The sequence below is a fragment of the Myxocyprinus asiaticus genome, chromosome 37, assembly GCF_019703515.2.
Source record: "Myxocyprinus asiaticus isolate MX2 ecotype Aquarium Trade chromosome 37, UBuf_Myxa_2, whole genome shotgun sequence".
NCBI lineage: Eukaryota > Metazoa > Chordata > Actinopteri > Cypriniformes > Catostomidae > Myxocyprinus > Myxocyprinus asiaticus.
This window is the reverse complement of record NC_059380.1, coordinates 29,322,502-29,340,170: the sequence shown is the minus strand read 5'-3', so window position 1 is coordinate 29,340,170 and position 17,669 is coordinate 29,322,502. Positions and strand designations below refer to the sequence as shown.

The 17,669-nt window shown below is 40.5% G+C and overlaps 1 protein-coding gene across 1 annotated transcript in view; it reads right to left on the bottom strand.

Moving 5' to 3' along the window:
* rargb (retinoic acid receptor, gamma b) overlaps window positions 1–17,669 on the bottom strand; it is an 86,854-nt gene that overhangs the window by 17,524 nt on the left and 51,661 nt on the right. The gene's annotated exons all lie outside the window — the stretch shown is intronic.

Sequence of the window (17,669 nt, the reverse complement as noted above, 5' to 3'; positions counted from 1 at the left end):
CATTACAGCGGGTTCTCCCCCTCTCGCACGGTTAAGTGCAGAGAACACCCCTGGGTGCTTCATCTTTTTAAAGATGCCTTTCCGTCTGTGTGTAGTTCCTGGATGCGGTTGCTATCTCTCCGCCTCTGATGGCCACGATCGCTGCCTCATGTGTATGGGCTGTAACCATGCGGAGACAGCATTCATGGATGGTTCATGCTCTCAATGCAAGAGAATGACCATGGCAACGTTGCAGTCGCGGCTTTCCTTCTTCAGTGGAAAAGCCACCCCAGCTGCTCCCCATCCCGGTCCTTCTACCTACAGGCATCAGGCCACGACGTTTAGCGCTGGGGGCAATTTGGGGACCCCAATGGGAGCAGTTCCACCGGGTGAACCCCCACGGACCTCCCATTCCCCAGTACACTCGTTTGCCCCAGTCGAGTTCTGGGATGAGACAGGCAGCTCGCCCCAGGGCGAGTTAATGTCTCTTTTGGGGCTCGAGAGCAGGGGGTACACGGTGATTCCTCAGGTGGATAAGGTGGTTGCGGTGCACTTGTGCCTTCAAAATGCCACCACCTGGTGGAATCGCCCGAAACTCCCGTCCAAGGTCTGTAAGTCTACACCGTCCCTGATGGCCAAGGCTTACAGTGCTGCTGGACAGGCCGCCTCCGCGTGCATGCCATGGCCCTCCTGAAAATCCACCAGGCCAAGGCGTTGAGAGCTACACGAGGGTAGTCCTGACCCGAGAGTGATGCAGGAGCTGCGCTCGGCAGGCGACGAAGGTCACGGCACGGGCTCTCGAGCAGTTGATGTCCACCATGATGGTCCAGGAGCGCCAACTGTGGCTTAACCTGGTTAAGATGAAGGTAAGATGCAGACAAGTTTCACTTCCTTGATGCCACCATCTGCCAGGTTGACCGTCAAGGACTTTGCTCAGCAGTTCTCGATGGTCAAGAAGCAGACGGAGGCTATCCAGCATATTCTGCCCTGGCGTGGTTCAAGGTCCCGCACCCCATCTGCTCGTCGCCAAGGGCATCCTCCTGCGGCAGCAACACCGGCTCCACCACAACCTGAGCCAACTGCTCGGCCCCGCCATAGAGCTCCCCACAGGAAGTTGACACCCCCGTCCCACGATCCGGTGCCAAGTACCCCAGGAAGGCTTTGAAGTGCCCCTGAGATGGGCGACCCAGGGGCGAGGAGACCCACTGTAAGTCTGGAGGTGGTGCACAGACCACTCCATTCTCCGGTGGAGGGCTGGGAGGAGAATCCTTTGTTCCCTTTTGTGTTCATTTCACCGCATGCCCGAGGGGCTGCGGCAACCACACTTTTTTAAAAAAGAGTGGTTTCCTCACTTCCTGGGTCACATACTCTGTGTTTATGGCCGTCGTTGTCACGACCACCATACATTGAACATTCGCAGCCAGGGCACTATGAATGCGGTTTCCCCGCCTTCGTGCACCCAGCTGCGGCACATATACACCCACGCTCAGGCGGTTGTGATGAGCCACGAGGATGCTCAGCCTCCTCCTGCCGTCCTATGGTGGGCATACGGATCAAGGTAAGTGCTTTAGTGGTTCTTTCAGCACAGCCACGGGCTCGGGATGCCAGGCTCCTCAACATGGCAGTTCCTGCTCTGCCCCACCACGAGGCCCCATCCGCAGGTACATCAAACACGATTGTTCCCTTGGTGCCCCTCGCTCGGAGGTGCTGAACTGTCTGAAGTCATTCAGGGGAAGAACAGCGGTCCCACTGAAGCAATTTCAGAGGCTCCTGGGGCATATGGCATCCTCCGCAGTGGTTACACTGCTTGGGCTGATGCATATGAGACTGCTTCAGACTCTGTCTCGGCTCCTCAGCACAAACCTGAATGAGTGGTTGCAAGCCGGCTCCTTTTATACCCGTATGTCTGGAGGAGTGGTCTGCAAATTACTGTACATAACAGATTGTATTAGATTTGCACTACCCATGTGCATGTGTGTATGTATGTATGTGTGTGTCTGTACGTATGTGTATAATTATTTTTAATTTTGTATTAATATCTATGTCTTGCTGCTGTATTTGTATTGTTTTTGTATGGTTGTACACTGGAAGCTCCTGTCACCAAGACAAATTCCTTGTATGTGTAAGCATACTTGGCAATAAAGCTCATTCTGATTCTGATTCTGAAATTCCACTTGCCAGTTTTCATTGGCCTTTTCTCAAATATCAGAGGTGTTTGGGGCTCCCAAGGGCGACCCCTAGTGTCACTACATCGACACAACGTCTCATTCCCTCCACCCACCAAGACGTTACCATACCATTGTTCTTAGCAGTGTACTCTATACCATGCCAGCAAGAAACTTACCCTGATATACATAATATAAGTTTATGTGGGACTATAATTACAACAGTCCCAATTTTAATGGAAAAAAATTCTTTCACATTTTACATGAACTATATATAAATGTAAATTAATTTTAGAGATCGGATGCATGCGTTTTTCATAAATTCACAGTATGCCCACCTCTTCAGACACTACTACACCACTGCTTCTTGAGTAAATTAACGCTAAAATAACAACATATCTAAAGGTGACATTTCTTATTTCTTATAATTGTGTGTAATTGTTGTTAATAAGTAATTAAAAAAATTGTTAACCATGGTTTTACTGAAGTAATATTGTAGTAGTAACAAGTAGAAATATTTATTTATTTATTTATTATTATTTTTTTTTGGGCTGAACCCATTGTTTTACTACAGTAATATTGTAGTAGTAATGTCCTGGTTACGTGCATAACCTCCATTCCCTGATGGAGGGAACGAGACATTGTGTCGATGTAGTGACACTAGGGGTCACTCTTGGGAGCCCGAAACACCTCTGGTCTTTGATAAAAGGCCAATGAAAATTGGCGAGTGGTATTTGCATACCACTCCCCCGGACATACGGGTATAAAAGGAGCTGGTATGCAACCGCTCATTCGGGTTTTGTGCTGAGGAGCCGAGACAAGGTCCCGGCCATTTCAGCGGGTAGTTCAGTGTTGTGGCAGGAGGGACACAACGTCTCGTTCCCTCCATCAGGGAATGGAGGTTACGCAAGTAACCAGGACGTTCCCTATCTGTCACTCACTCGATGTTGTGTGGATGTAGTGACACTAGGGGTCCCTATATGAAACGCCGCAACTGGCTGAACTGTGTTACGTGAACTGGCAGTGTGTGATGGCAGACCACTGTGTGCCTCATAGCCAGCGCACCAGGCCGACACGTAACCTCCCCCAACGCTGTTATGAGTGTCGAACAGCCCTTCGGGGACAAGTCGACTGCCCAAAAGATAGAGACAGGCTAGCCCAGTCATGGCCTCTTATCTTTTTTTTTCTCTCCCCCAAAAAAAAGGAATTAACCGACTGTGGCCACCAGGTCTACGTCGGGGGGGTCGGGGGGGGTCTTCCCCTTCCCAAAAAAAGACTTATTTTTAGTAGGCGATTGTGTGTGAAGAAACAGACATGAAATTTACAATATTAACGCCGATATACAGTACAAAAGATTCATTGAGTAAACTAATTCTTGGATGTATATTTTGTTAAAAAACTCTTTTAGAACTGAAAAAGATCTTAGTAGATTTGATAGTATAACCTATGTTTGAATAATTTAAAAAGGACTGTCAACCATACCATGCCGTTTGTTTTTGTGTTTTGTTGTTCAAGTATCCAGGATGTCACTTCAGAGAGGATCAGATCAAAGATTTTAAAACACAAAATTCCTAAACACAGCAAAGCATTTGGCCGAAACATTTTCCCATGGGAATGCAGACACACCACTTTGTACAAACGATTACCAGACAATGAGAAATCACATTTCACAAAATCCACATCTTCATGAAGAAACTTTGTCAAGCTATCATTTTGTTTTTTCCTTGGCGCAAAAGTTAGTTCCTCTCTCATTTCAACAGGCCCTCTTGTTGGTGAAATACCCATCACTCTTCTAGGGATTTTAGGAGTTCTCGGAGCAGCCATTGTAACAGAAAGTTGCAGAGTGTCTTCTGTGTTTTAACTACGGCAACTTAAACCATTATTTAAACAACAAATTCAGGATGTAGGTAGTGATGTAGGTGTAAAAAGCATACCAGGAAGGAACAATGGTGAAAGGTAAGACATTAACATGACCAAACATGTTCTTTAACATGTCCGGACTATCTTCTACCCCATCAGCCTGGAAGGACATGCCACCACATGTCACACATACAGTACCTGTCAATCAGGGGTGACAGGGGGGTAATAAATCACATGTCACACATACCTGTCAATCAAGGTTGACAGGGGGGTCATAAATCACATGTCATAAATCAATCAATTTTACATTTTGACACATAGTATAGGTTATAACTACTAATGTTCACAAACTTGGTATCAAATTAAAGCTTAAAAACTCAACTTTCATCTTCTGAAGTCTATTTTGCAATTAGAACATTACAGTAAAAACATTTAAAAATGTTAAGAGTGCATTTTTAAAACATGCGACATGTGAACGACAGTACTTATGTTTCATGTTCTCTGCTTATGATGATTGAAGAAAAAACAGCATGCATTTCATTGTGAGGGTCCACTGATGAAAATGCAAGAACCACATCAGATTGGTTAAGTAACATTATTACCTTCTAGTTTAAATTCTGTTAATATTTTTGAATCTGTGATTTAGCAGCTTTATTCACCTGAAATGTCCACTAACATTATGCCAGCTGTTTTTAACGGAAGTTTATTATACAGGATAAGCTTTTATGTATGTAAATATGTTTGATGCTATTTGTTAAAATACATTTATACATAATATAAATGTGAATCTATCTATCTGTCTATCTATCAGGGGTGTAACGGTTCTCGGGAAAAAAACAAACCGCACGGTTCACCACCCACGGTTTGGTAAGCATTTGCTCCGTGGTTCATCTCTAGTTTAATAACGCATCTGGATCATACACTTTGGCAAAGAAAATAAAGTGCCAAATAAACATGCGCAGTTGTAACCTCCGCTAATGCACCTGTATGGCTCTGTAGATGGACACACTTCGCCTGTGTTTCACGTGGGTTAACTTTCTACAGGGAGAAGTTGTCCTATTAACTGTAAGTTTGTTAAATCAGTTGATGATTCACAGTTCTGCATGCATTAGTGTGAAGTTGAAAATGGCAAGCTGAGAAAACAAGCTGCAAGATAGAAGCCCCTGTGTCATTCAAGTCTCCTGTCTGGGAACTTTTTCACTTTGCGGTCAATCAGAACAGCGATGGTCAAAAAACCTTTACAAAACAGGCACTGTTTGCAGACACTGCTTGACACGAGTGCAGTATACTGGTAATACATCAATGTTTGATTATTTATTTACGCTGACATCACCTGGGAATATATAGCGCGCAGTGCGCACAGAGCCGCAGGTGAGCCCGAAACTGCACACAGACACAGTCCCTTCTGTCTTTAAACAGGCACTCGCTGCTAGTTCAGACAGACATGAAACAAAAACTAAAGTGCTCAGGGTGTTCACTGATAAAGTTATGTGGCTCTTACTCTGTTGATGAAGATGTGGGATTTCCATGAATGATTAAAACACTCATGTTGCATTATGACATCTCTTCTAGTATACATTTTTACTGCAAGGTTATTCATTCCATATCGATGTACAACTTCTGAATATATGTTGAGTTGAATATGAAATGCACATTATATTGATGCATAAATGCAGGTATTAAGTTAAATGTTGAGTTAGTAATTAGAGCATTTTTTGGTAGTTAAGGACACCTAACGAAAATTAACCATGGTTTTATTCAGTAATACTGTAGAAGCCATGACTGAAGTAACAATGACTGCTGTCACCATTGTTTTCTTGGCAGAAATCATAGTTTTGATACAATTAACCATTGTTTTACAATAGTAACTGTAATTTCCATATAGTAACCTTGATTTTACTATAGTATTGTAACCATGACTGTAATTATGTTAATTTTGTGGTTACTATGATTTTACTACAAATACCATTTACTGCTATGAAACCATAGTGATTTGTAGTGAGGGCAAATCTCTTGGAAGTGTCTGTTACCAAATAGAATATGTTTATTTTTGAGTTTGGCAGTAATATTTCTTTTTCTGTACATAACAAATACCGAACCGTACCGAAACAGTGACCCTAAAACCGTGATACAAACAGAACCGTGAGAAATTTGAAGTGTTACACCTCTACTATCTATCTATCTATATTGTTGCAAGCAGGGCATGGCCGAGTGGTTCCAGGGAGGAACGGCAGGAGTATTTAAAGAGAGAAGACAGCAGCAGATGGGGAGAGACAGATGCATGGAGCTGACTGCTGAAAAGTAAGGCTATTGAGTGTTGTTGAATGTGTTTGTTTATTGTGCAGAAAAGCACATTTATGTTTTGATGTACATTGAAATGTGTGGCATTAAAGTCTTATGTGGATTGTTCACCTGGCTCCCGCTCCCTCCATAGGACAGGCAGAGGTCTGCCATATATATCTCGCACACACTCAACCGTAACCGTGTGTATATATATATATATATATATATATATATATATATATATAAATTCATTTTTAATTGTTAATTTTTTATTTTATTGCTAACTGATTAATTTTACATTTTTGCTATAATTTAATATAATTATTTATTGAAAAAATACGTAGATCTGAAGACTATATTTAATGAAGTCATTTACCATTTTTATATATCCCTAAAATTGCTTTAAGTTAAATTAACAAATGTAATTCAATGCATTATGTGTAATGTTATTAACATTTTTATTGATTCCATACACAAAAACCAATAAACACAACATAAAATACGGAATCATTTATATAAATTAAAACCCCTCCCCTGAACACCCACCCCCCACCCCCCACCACCACCACCCAACACAAACACGCATTACAGTGGTCTCTTACAATTATAACAAAAAATTAGAAACAAACTAAAAAAATACTAAACAAAAACAAGAGTGCACATACACATCAAACTAAAAAATCCAAATATCCACCCCAATTCCTATTAAACAAATCTCACTTTCCCAACCTTCTGTAAATCGCCTCCTCAAATGCTGCAACCTCACTCATCTCCCCGCACCACTCCCGATACGAGGGTGTCCCAGCTGTCTTCCACCCCCTGAGGATTATTCTCCTGGCCACCATAACTGCGGCCAGGACCCAACCTCTCAAGTGACTATCCCCAAAATGAATGACCTCCCCATCACCCAGAAGGCAGAGTCTGGGGCAAAATAAAAACCGTGTGTCCAACACATCACACATAAATCCCTGAATCTTCAACCAGAATTTCTTTATTTTAACACATCCCCAAAAACATGGGTTATGTCCCCGTCTTCTGATTGGCATCGGCAACAGGTGGGTGTGTCTTTAAGACCAATTCTATACAATCTAGAGGGGGTCCAATATAATCGATTCAAAATCTTTAATTGCATCAGATGCACCCTTGAATCTCTAGATGCAGACTTGACATTTTTTAGAATCTTAGCCCACACTCCCTCCTCCAATACCAAATTTAAATCTCTCTCCCATAATCTCTTGAGAGAAGTTGAAGCTCCATCCCCCAGACTCTGAATTAACAGGGAGTAATACACTGATGCCTCATGACCTTTTCCAAAAGCAGTTATCACCACTTCTAGAGTGTCTGCCCTTTTAGGGGGGTGTATACTACTCCAAAAAATAGTACAGAGCAGGTGGCACAGCTGTAAGTACCTGAAGAACTGAGATCTAGGAATCTTGAAATGTTGGACAAAATTTTCAAATGATATCAACCCACCACTCTCATATAGGACACCGAGTGTATTAACACCCCTCACAATCCACTCCGACCAGCAGAAAGGGGACTCACCAATACGCAACATTGGCTTTAACCATATGCTCGAGGCAACATTTAAATAAATGTCTGAATTGAACACTCTAGACACTTTTGACCATAGCGCGTGCAGATGCGAGATAACGGGGTGTGACTTAACTTCTCCAATTATTTTAATAGAAAGGCTTTGTAATAGTAAAATAGGGGCAATAATTTTCTGTTCAATTCCAAACCAGGGAGGGGCTCTCTCAGGTGGAAGTGACCAATGAGCTAAATGTCTGAGACCGAATGCATAATAATAAAACAAAATCTTGGGTAGGCCTAGCCCACCTTTGTCAATCGGTCTATGTAACTTGTTGAAATGTAACCTGGGATGCTTTCCATTGCAAATGAAGGACTTCGCTATACTATCAAATATAATAATCTCTGAAATAAGAGAGGGGGACATCTACAGGGAGAGACTGTAATAGGTAGTTGAATTTTGGAATACAATTCATTTTAATAACATTAACCTTTCCAATCATCGATAAATGTAATGAAGCCCACCTACTCACATCACTCGAAAACCTTTTTATTAAAGGGTCAAAATTAACTCTGACTAAATCACATAATTTTGCTGGGAATAAAATGCCCAAATACTGAATGCCCTGTTTGGGTCATTGAAAGGCATCCAGTTGAAAAGCCATTACTGGGCAGTATGCTGTCAGAGCCAAAGCTTCGGATTTAGACCAATTAACTCTGTATCCCAAAATTTTTTGAAAAGGAATTACAAATTCTGTGGAGGCAAGGCATAGATCTAGTGGGGTCGGAGACAAATAATAAAATATCATCTGAGTGATGTAAAAGCTTATGCGCCACACCTCCCGCCACCACCCCTGGAAAATCATCCTCCTTTCTTATCGCGGCTGCTAATGGTTCCAGGGCAAGACAGAACAATAATGGGGAAAGAGGGCAACCCTGCCGGGTGCCCCTATTCGAGTAAAATAATTTGAAATTAATCCATTTGTTTGTACCACCGCTACAGGGTGTCTATAAAGTAACTTAATCCATCCAATAAAAGTATTTCCGAACCCATATATTTCCAGCATCTTAAAAAGATAATCCCATTCTACCATATCAAACGCCTTTTCGGCATCAAGTGAGATGGCAGCGACCGGAGTCTGATCATTCGCCACTGACTACATGATATTGATGAAACGCCTAATGTTGTCAGAAGAGCTGTGGCCCCGAATAAACCCCACCTGATCTATATGTATAAGAGATGTCATAACTTTACTTAATCAGTTAGCCAGAAGTTTTGCCAAAATTTTTACATCTAACTGGATCACGGAAATTGGAAGGTAACTTTTACACTCGCTTGGATCCTTGTCCTTATTAAGAATCAGACTGATCAGGGCTTGTGTCATGGTTGGCGGAAGCTTTCCATTCTTTAACGATTCCGTATAAACTTCTAAAAAAAGTGGAGCCGGGGGCCTGGGTAGCTCAGTGGTAAAATACGCTGGCTACCACCCCTGGAGTTTGCTAGTTCGCTAGTTCGAATCCCAGGGTGTGCTGAGTGACTCCAGCCAGGTCTCCTAAGCAACCAAATTGGCCCGGTTGCTAGGGAGGGTAGAGTCACATGGGGTAACCTCCTCGTGGTTGCTATAATGTGGTTTGTTCTCGGTGGGGCGCATGGTGAATTGAGCACGGATGCCGCGGTAGATGGCGTGAAGCCTCCACATGCGCTATGTCTCCGTGGCAACGCGCTCAACAAGCCACGTGATAAGATGCGCGGGTTGACAGTCTCAGACGCGGAGGCAACTGGGATTCGTCCTCTGCCACCCGGACTGAGGCGAATCACTATGCGACCACCAGGAATTAGAGCGTATTGGGAATTGGGCATTCCAAATTGGGAGAAAAAGGGGAAAAATCCCCCCTCCCCCCCAAAAAAAAAAAAAAAAAGTGGAGCCAGTTCTGTAGTAGCAGATCTAAAAAATTCTGCTGCAAAACCATCTGGCCCCGGAGCCTTGCTTGTAGGCAGGGCCTTAATTACCTCATCAAGCTCCTCCAAGGTTATCTCAGATTCAAGAGAATGTTTTTTCTCAATTGTCAATTTAGGGAGTTCTAATGGTTCCACAAAGTTTCTAATATCTTCATCAGTTGACGAAGACGTGGAACTATAAAGATCAAGATAGAACTCTTTGAAGGCATTATTAATATCAATGGCCGAGGTAAAAATTTCACCACCAGCAGATTTCACTGAGGGAATGGTAGAAAAAGACTCTCTCTGCTTTATATATCTAGCCAAAAGCTTCCCTGCTTTGTCTCCCGACTCAAAGTATGACTGTCTTACCAAAACTCCACTTTCTGCGACAAAATAGTATTATATCTGTATTTCAAACGGGTCAATTCTCTGAGTCCATTAGACGACATTCGGCGCTTCAGCTCTGCCTCTGCACTTTTAATATTCTCTTCCAACTCCACGAGTTCTCGTGCTTTGGATTTTTTGGTGAATGAGGCATACTGTATGATCCGACCCCTAAGAACCGCCTTAAGTGCCTCCCAAGCCACGCCCACAGAGGATACTGAGGACCAGTTGGTCTCCATATAAACACTGATTTCAGCCTTTAACATTTTTTGGAAATCAGGATTTTGCAAAAGGGATACATTAAAGCGCCAGCTGTACGATTTCTTTTTCTCCATATGTGGCAACATCTCTAAACTCACCAGGGCGTGATCTGAGACTAAGATGTTTCCAATTGAGCAACCGACAACAAATGAAATGAGGGCCTTAGATACAGTTGTGCTCAAAAGTTTGCATACCCTGGCAGAAATTGTGAAATTTTGGCATTGATTTTGAAAATATGACTGATCATGCTTTTATTTAAGGATAGTGATCATATGAAGCCATTTATTATCACATAGTTGTTTGGCTCCTTTTTAAATCATAATGATAACTGAAAATCACCCAAATGGCCCTGATCAAAAGGTTACATACCCTTGAATGTTTGGCCTTGTTACAGACACACAATGTGACATTAAGGTTAATTTCCCACACCTGTGGCTTTTTAAATTGCAATTAGTTTCTGTGTATAAATAGTCAATGAGTTCGTTAGCTCTCACGTGGATGCACTGAGCAGGCTAGATACTGAGCCATGGGAAGCAGAAAAGAAATGTCAAAAGACCTGCGTAACAAGGTAATGGAAATTTATAAAGATGGATAAGGATATAAAAAGATATCCAAAGCCTTGAAAATGCCAGTCAGTACTCTTCAATACTTATTAAGAAGTGGAAAATTTGGGGATCTCTTGATACCAAGCCAAGGTCAGGTAGACCAATAAAGATTTCAGCCACAACTGCCAGAAGAATTGTTTGGGATACAAAAAAAAAAAAAACCCACAGGTAACCTCAGGAGAAATACAGGCTGCTCTGGAAAAAGACGGTGTGGTTATTTCAAGGAGCACAATACGATGATACTTGAACAAAAATGAGCTGCATGGTCGAGGTGCCAGAAAGAAGCCTTTACTGCGCCAATGCCACAAAAAAAGCCCGGTTACAATATGCCCAACAACACCTTGACACGCCTCACAGCTTCTGGCACACTGTAATTTGGAGTGACGAGACCAAAATAGAGTATTGTTTGGAGAGGGGTCAACAAGACCTATAGTGAAAAGAATACCATCCCCACTGTGAAGCATGGTGGTGGCTCACTGATGTTTTGGGGGTGTGTGAGCTCTAAAGGCACGGGGCATATTGTGAAAATATATGGCAAGATGAATGCAGCATGTTATCAGAAAATACTGGCAGACAATTTGCATTCTTCTGCACGAAAGCTGTGCATGGGATGCTCTTGGACTTTCCAGCACGATAATGACCCTAAGCACAAGGCCAAGTTGACCCTCCAGTGGTTACAGCAGAAAAAGGTGAAGGTTCTGGAGTGGCCATCATAGTTTCCTGACCTTAATATCATCGAGCAACTCTGGGGAGATCTCAAAAGTGTGGTTCATACAAGACGACCAAAGACTTTGCATGACCAGGAGGCATTTTGCCAAGACGAATGGGCAGCTATACCACCTGCAATTTGGGGCCTCATAGACAACTATTACAAAAGACTGCACGCTGTCATTGATGCTAAAGGGGGCAATACACAGTATTAAGAACTAAGGGTATGCAGACTTTTGAACAGGGGTCATTTCATTTTTTTGTTTGTTGCCATGTTTTGTTTTATGATTGTGCCATTATGTTATAACCTACAGTTGAATATGAATCCCATAAGAAATAAAAGAAATGTGTTTTGCCTGCTCACTCACGTTTTCTTTATAAATGGTACATATATTACCAATTCTCCAAGGGTATGCAAACTTTTGAGCACAACTGTATAAAAAAAAATCTGTTCTTGAATAAATCTTATGGACTGATGAAAAAAAATTATAGTCCCTACTAGATGGGTTCAAAAGTCTCCAGATATCTGCAAGACCAAGATATTTACACATCCTGTGAAGCGTTACTGTTGCTCTAGGGGGCTTACACACTTTTGCTTCACTATGATCAAGGACTGAGCCATCAATAGATTAAAATCTCATCCCAATATTATATCATGAGGGGTGCCAGTGGCTTGCAAAATCCCTTCAAGATCTATAAAAAAAGCCCTGATCATCAGCGTTAGGTGCGTAAATATTAGCCAAAATCAACCTTTGCCCCTGAATTCCTGCTAAAACAATAATGACTCTTCCTATTTTATCTTTAATCTGTTTGAGAAATTTGAATTGTAGATGTTTATTAATCAGTATAATGACCCCTCTGCTCTTAATTGAGCCAGCGCTAAAGAAAACATGTCCATCCCATATCTTCCCAATTTTTTCAGCTTCCTGCGGGGAAAGATGCATTTCTTGAAGAAATGCTATATTATATTTTTTACATTTAAGAAAATAAATAACTTTCCTTCTTTTTATGCGGTGCCCCAACCCATTCTCATTCCATGTGGAGAGAGATAACCTACTCATAATAACATTTGACATTTTGATATAATAGAAAGAAAAAAATCATGTGTCAAAAACATGATTATACAAACCACATTCAAGCATTATTACAACAAACCCCGAACTTCCCCCCAAACAAAACAAACAAAAAAAAAAAAAAAAAACGTGCGCATTAACCCCACGCACGACAGCACCAACAAAATTTCATGAGTTTTCGAGCATGTTTAAGCCTAAAAAATGTGACTCGTTTCATATCGAACTTTGTCAGGCCACCACGGACATGCCCTTCAACGAAAACTCAAAAGCTTTGCAATTTAACATCACCAAGGCCTTTAGATTAAGACTGACCAAATATAATGTTGATCTGATTAAATCTCTGGGAGGAATTTGTTAAAGTACAAGACCTGGAATTGGCTGTTGCCAGTAGGTGGCACTATGACTATAACTGAATATTGGCACATAGATGTATTCAGGCCAGGACTATTATCAAACATGTGAAGTTTGGGGCAGATTGGACATTGTATGTATGAGTTATAACAACTTCCTGTTTCATGGCGAAACATCGAAATTTGTCAGATCGTCATGGCCACGCCGTGCAGTGAAAACTCAAAAGCTTCGCAATTTAGCATCGCCAAGGCCTTTAGATTACAATAACCAAATATGAAGTAGATCTGATGACATCTCCAGGAGGAGTTCGTTAAAGTACGAGGCCTGGAAATGGCAAAAACTGAGCAAAAATTGAAGAGATAAATCAAAATGGCTGACTTCCTGTTGAGTTTAGGGCATGGGTCAAAGAAAGTTTCATGAGTTTTCGAGTATGTTTAGGCCCTCAAAAATGCGATTCATTTGGGAAAAAAAATAATAAACACCTAGAAAAACAATAGGGGCCTCACACCATCGGTGCTCAGGCCCTAATAATAATAAATATAGCTGCAAGCAGCAATGACAGGCCCAAGCACCATGGGTCCATTTCTACTCGGTGGCTTTCGGAAAACAAAGCATGATGGACACAGCAACAACTCAACATTAATGTAAACTTGGACCCTAATCATACAGTGAGTAATAGATATATGCCATCATTCCAGTTTGCCATCATTCCAACTTCACACAATTTTCCATCAGCAGTGTTTAAACAATTTAAGCAATTTGGGTAAATGTAAGAGAACTTTTTCAAAGTCTGTTGTAAGTGCTACACTTCCTGCTGCCAGTTGGTGGAGCTATGACCATGACCAACAATAGCCACATCCATGTGATTAACCCCCAAGAAAAACCATACAACTCAATTTTTATCTAAATCACACAATGCACGCAGAAGTTATGAGACACTTCCTGTTTGCCTATTTTTGCCATTAATTTAGTGAATCGCCATGGCAACATGACTAAACTGTTTTGTATAGTCTAAGTATCTGTATCTGTGTTATTCAGTTAACTGTGCTTATCAAAAGAACGGGACCCAGATTTTACTTTGGAAATCAAGTGGCAACCCAACATAGTAAAAACGTAACCTGTATTTCAAATCAAATCAAATCAAATCCCTTTATTGTCACTCAACCATATACACAAGTGCAACCGTGGGTGAAAGTCTTGGGTGCGGTTCCAAGCAACATAGCAGTATGACAATTACAATAAACATCTGATTTACACAACACAGTTTACACATCATTACGCAGTTTACACATTACACATTTAATGTATCCTGGGTCGCATTTCCTTTCATCTTGCATAGTATTGTTCATGGTTTTCAAGTATAAGGGTATGCGTTAATGAAATTATTTTTGTTGTTGACAAAAGCTACAGAAATTTTCTTTCCCCCCTTTTAAAAAATAAGAGTATATTTATTTAAATTAGCCCATTATTATGCTGTTTGTTTCCTAATTTCAAAAATTATTCAAACAGAACATACATATTAGCCTACAAAGGAGGAAAGGCTCCTCATTACCATGGTTAGGTGAATGTTGCTAGTCTATAATAATATATAATAATAATAAACTTTAGTATATATGAAAAAAAAATACTAGCCTAAACACATTGAAATTTTAACTACAACTGCCACTGTTGATATAAAAATGATGTGTAATAGATTCTACCTATAGAATTATTTCATATGAAACTATAACATTTTGTAAAAATATATCAGCTACTTTTACTCATGTAAAATCATAAAAAAAAATTGTAAAGATGAAAAAAATATATGAATTTTTTTATTTATTTATTTTTATTTTTTATTTTTTTTTTGCATATAGCACAGTGTTGCTCTTTTCCTCAGTGCTGTTTGGCATGTTAGGGCTTCCTATTGTTTGAGAGGTTTGACTTGAGTTTATCCATAACACTTTAAACAGCTGCTTTCAAATGCTCACAAGCGTGTGTCTGCCCGTGCTCTTGTGTCTCCTGATGAATGCAGCGCTCCTGCATGAGACTCTGTGCTGTTTTTAATCAAAATACCCCTCTTTAGGTAATATGAATGTAAACACAGCTGTTAATGAATTAAACAGACAGGATTAAATCTGCCTTGACGAGATATTAAAGCAATCAAGGGACAAAAGATGGGACAAATTCTTCAAAATGTTACATCCGTGCGATGTCTCAATGTATATAAGCTGCTAAGTTTGTTATAGGCATTCAGGCATTCTTAAAGCATCAAATCAGTATTAATGCATATTTAATAATCACACGGTAAAGAGTGTCAAATATATAAGTAGTTTAATTTTGCATAAATTACTTTTTTAATGTTTTTATATTATAATATTTTTAATGTTTAATATACTGTTGCTGAAAAACTTAAAGCACTGTTTACTTTGTTCTCTATTTAATTACTGGCTCTTGAAAAATTCCTTTAAAAGTTTGAAGCAATTTTACAGGAGAATCATTGAAGGCCTCATTGTTTAAATTTAAACTGTTAATATATATTTATTTATTTTTTTACTTTTGTAAAATAACAGTGTTTTATTGCATATTTGCTTTCCAGTGCAACACCAAATTAACATAGAACAGTTAATGTTGCTTTTTACGAAACATGTGAGAAACAGGCTAAATCATTGTATTTATTTTTTATTCACTTTTTATTCACTCCTCTGGAGTCATCAGCACTTTATGCCTTTAAGTGGCGTCTGTTCGCTAAGTGGTGTTCTCACAGTGGTCTGCCCGTCGCACACCGCCAGTTCACGTAACACAGTTCAGCCAGTTGTGGCATTTTGTATAGGGACCCCTAGTGTCACTACATCGACACAACGTCGAGTGAGTGACAGATAGGGAACGTCCTGGTTACTTGCGTAACCTCCGTTCCCTGATGGAGGGAACGAGATGTTGTGTCCCTCCTGCCACAATGCTGAACTACCCGCTGAAATGGCCGGATCTTGTCTCGGCTCCTCAGCATAAAACCTGAATGAGTGGTTGCATACCAGCTCCTTTTATATCCATGTCCGGGGGCGTGGCATGCAAATACCACTCGCCAATTTTCATAGGCCTTCTATCAAAGACCAGGGGTGTTTCGGGCTCCCAAGAGTGACCCCTAGTGTCACTACATCGACACAACGTCTCATTCCCTCCATCAGGGAACAGAGGTTACACAAGTAACCATGACGTTTTCTTGCTTCAGTTGAATTTTTGTCATATTTTACTTGCTACTGAAAAGCTTCAGCAACTGCTGGCTGTGTATATGTTTGCTGGGGTCTTTCATGTACAACATCCTCCTCAGCCTGATGCTGTAAAAAGAAAATAGAGATTTAAAAAATAAGGAAACTAGCCTAATTATATTCAGTAAATATGCAATATTAAATCACTGGCACCAGCTGAAATATAATTTTCAAATAATAACAAACCTGATCTTTTATAATACATATACAATTTTATATACATTACAATGTTTAATTATAAAAGTAATTTAGCCTATATACATTTCTGAGGTTGTACAGAATTATGATGACACATGAAACACATGAAAATTCGAAACAGCAAAGTTTTGCATTCACAATGCATGTAAAGGTGAACAGCTCTGTAGATATTAAGTGAACTAAAATTAGAGCTCCTCCTTAGCTGATATGAGATTATTTGCAGCATTCACAAATAAAACAAAATTCTTTCACATCGTTTTGTGACCACTGGCACAGAGTAGAAAGAGTGAAAACTATTTAAATACGGGTTCTTTAAAAAGTGTTTGCGCTGCAAGCACGAGTGATACGTAAATATTCGAATTCCCAACACATGAATTTCGTATATATATGTGATCTAAATGCCTCTGGTGTATGAGAATAGTTAACCCCGTTCTGTCCTTACCTTTCTTTTACCTCAGTTTTAAGTACAAAAGCAGTATACAGTTGATGAGGATTCTTGACTTTATTAGCTTTTGATGAGCGTATGCTTACCATTAAGTACGCAAACGGCTATGTTTTTGCAATTCAACTCTCAACATAAAATATGCAGTAACATTCATAATGCAACAGCAAACATGAATTGAAACTCACCTGCTTGAACTCCTTGAATAAATCCGGATGTCGGTCTTTAAGGTACATTAATAAGTTTGATGTGTTTCCTCCTTCCGCCTGAAAACTTCGATTGCACCATTTGCAAAATGTTTTTTGGCTTTTGATGATGTTCCTTTTGTCATCTGCCTCAAATACAAAGTTTTTCCATATGTGGCTCTTGCCACTTTTCTTGTCCACAAGCTTTGGTGGCGCCCCCGCACCAGCTAAATTGCCTGTTGCCATGTTGTCTTCTTGTGCTTGTGAGTGTTCGAAACTTCCCAACTCGGTTCTTGGTACTACTGGTCCTTGAGAAATTCTGGTATCTTACTTTTTTTTTTTTTTTGAGTACCGACTTGTTACTGAAGTACCGGTACTTTTGACAACACCACTCCAGTGCATGCTGGGAAGAGGGTGAATGGGCTGAAGCATATAAACATTTTGTGTAGGCCAATTTT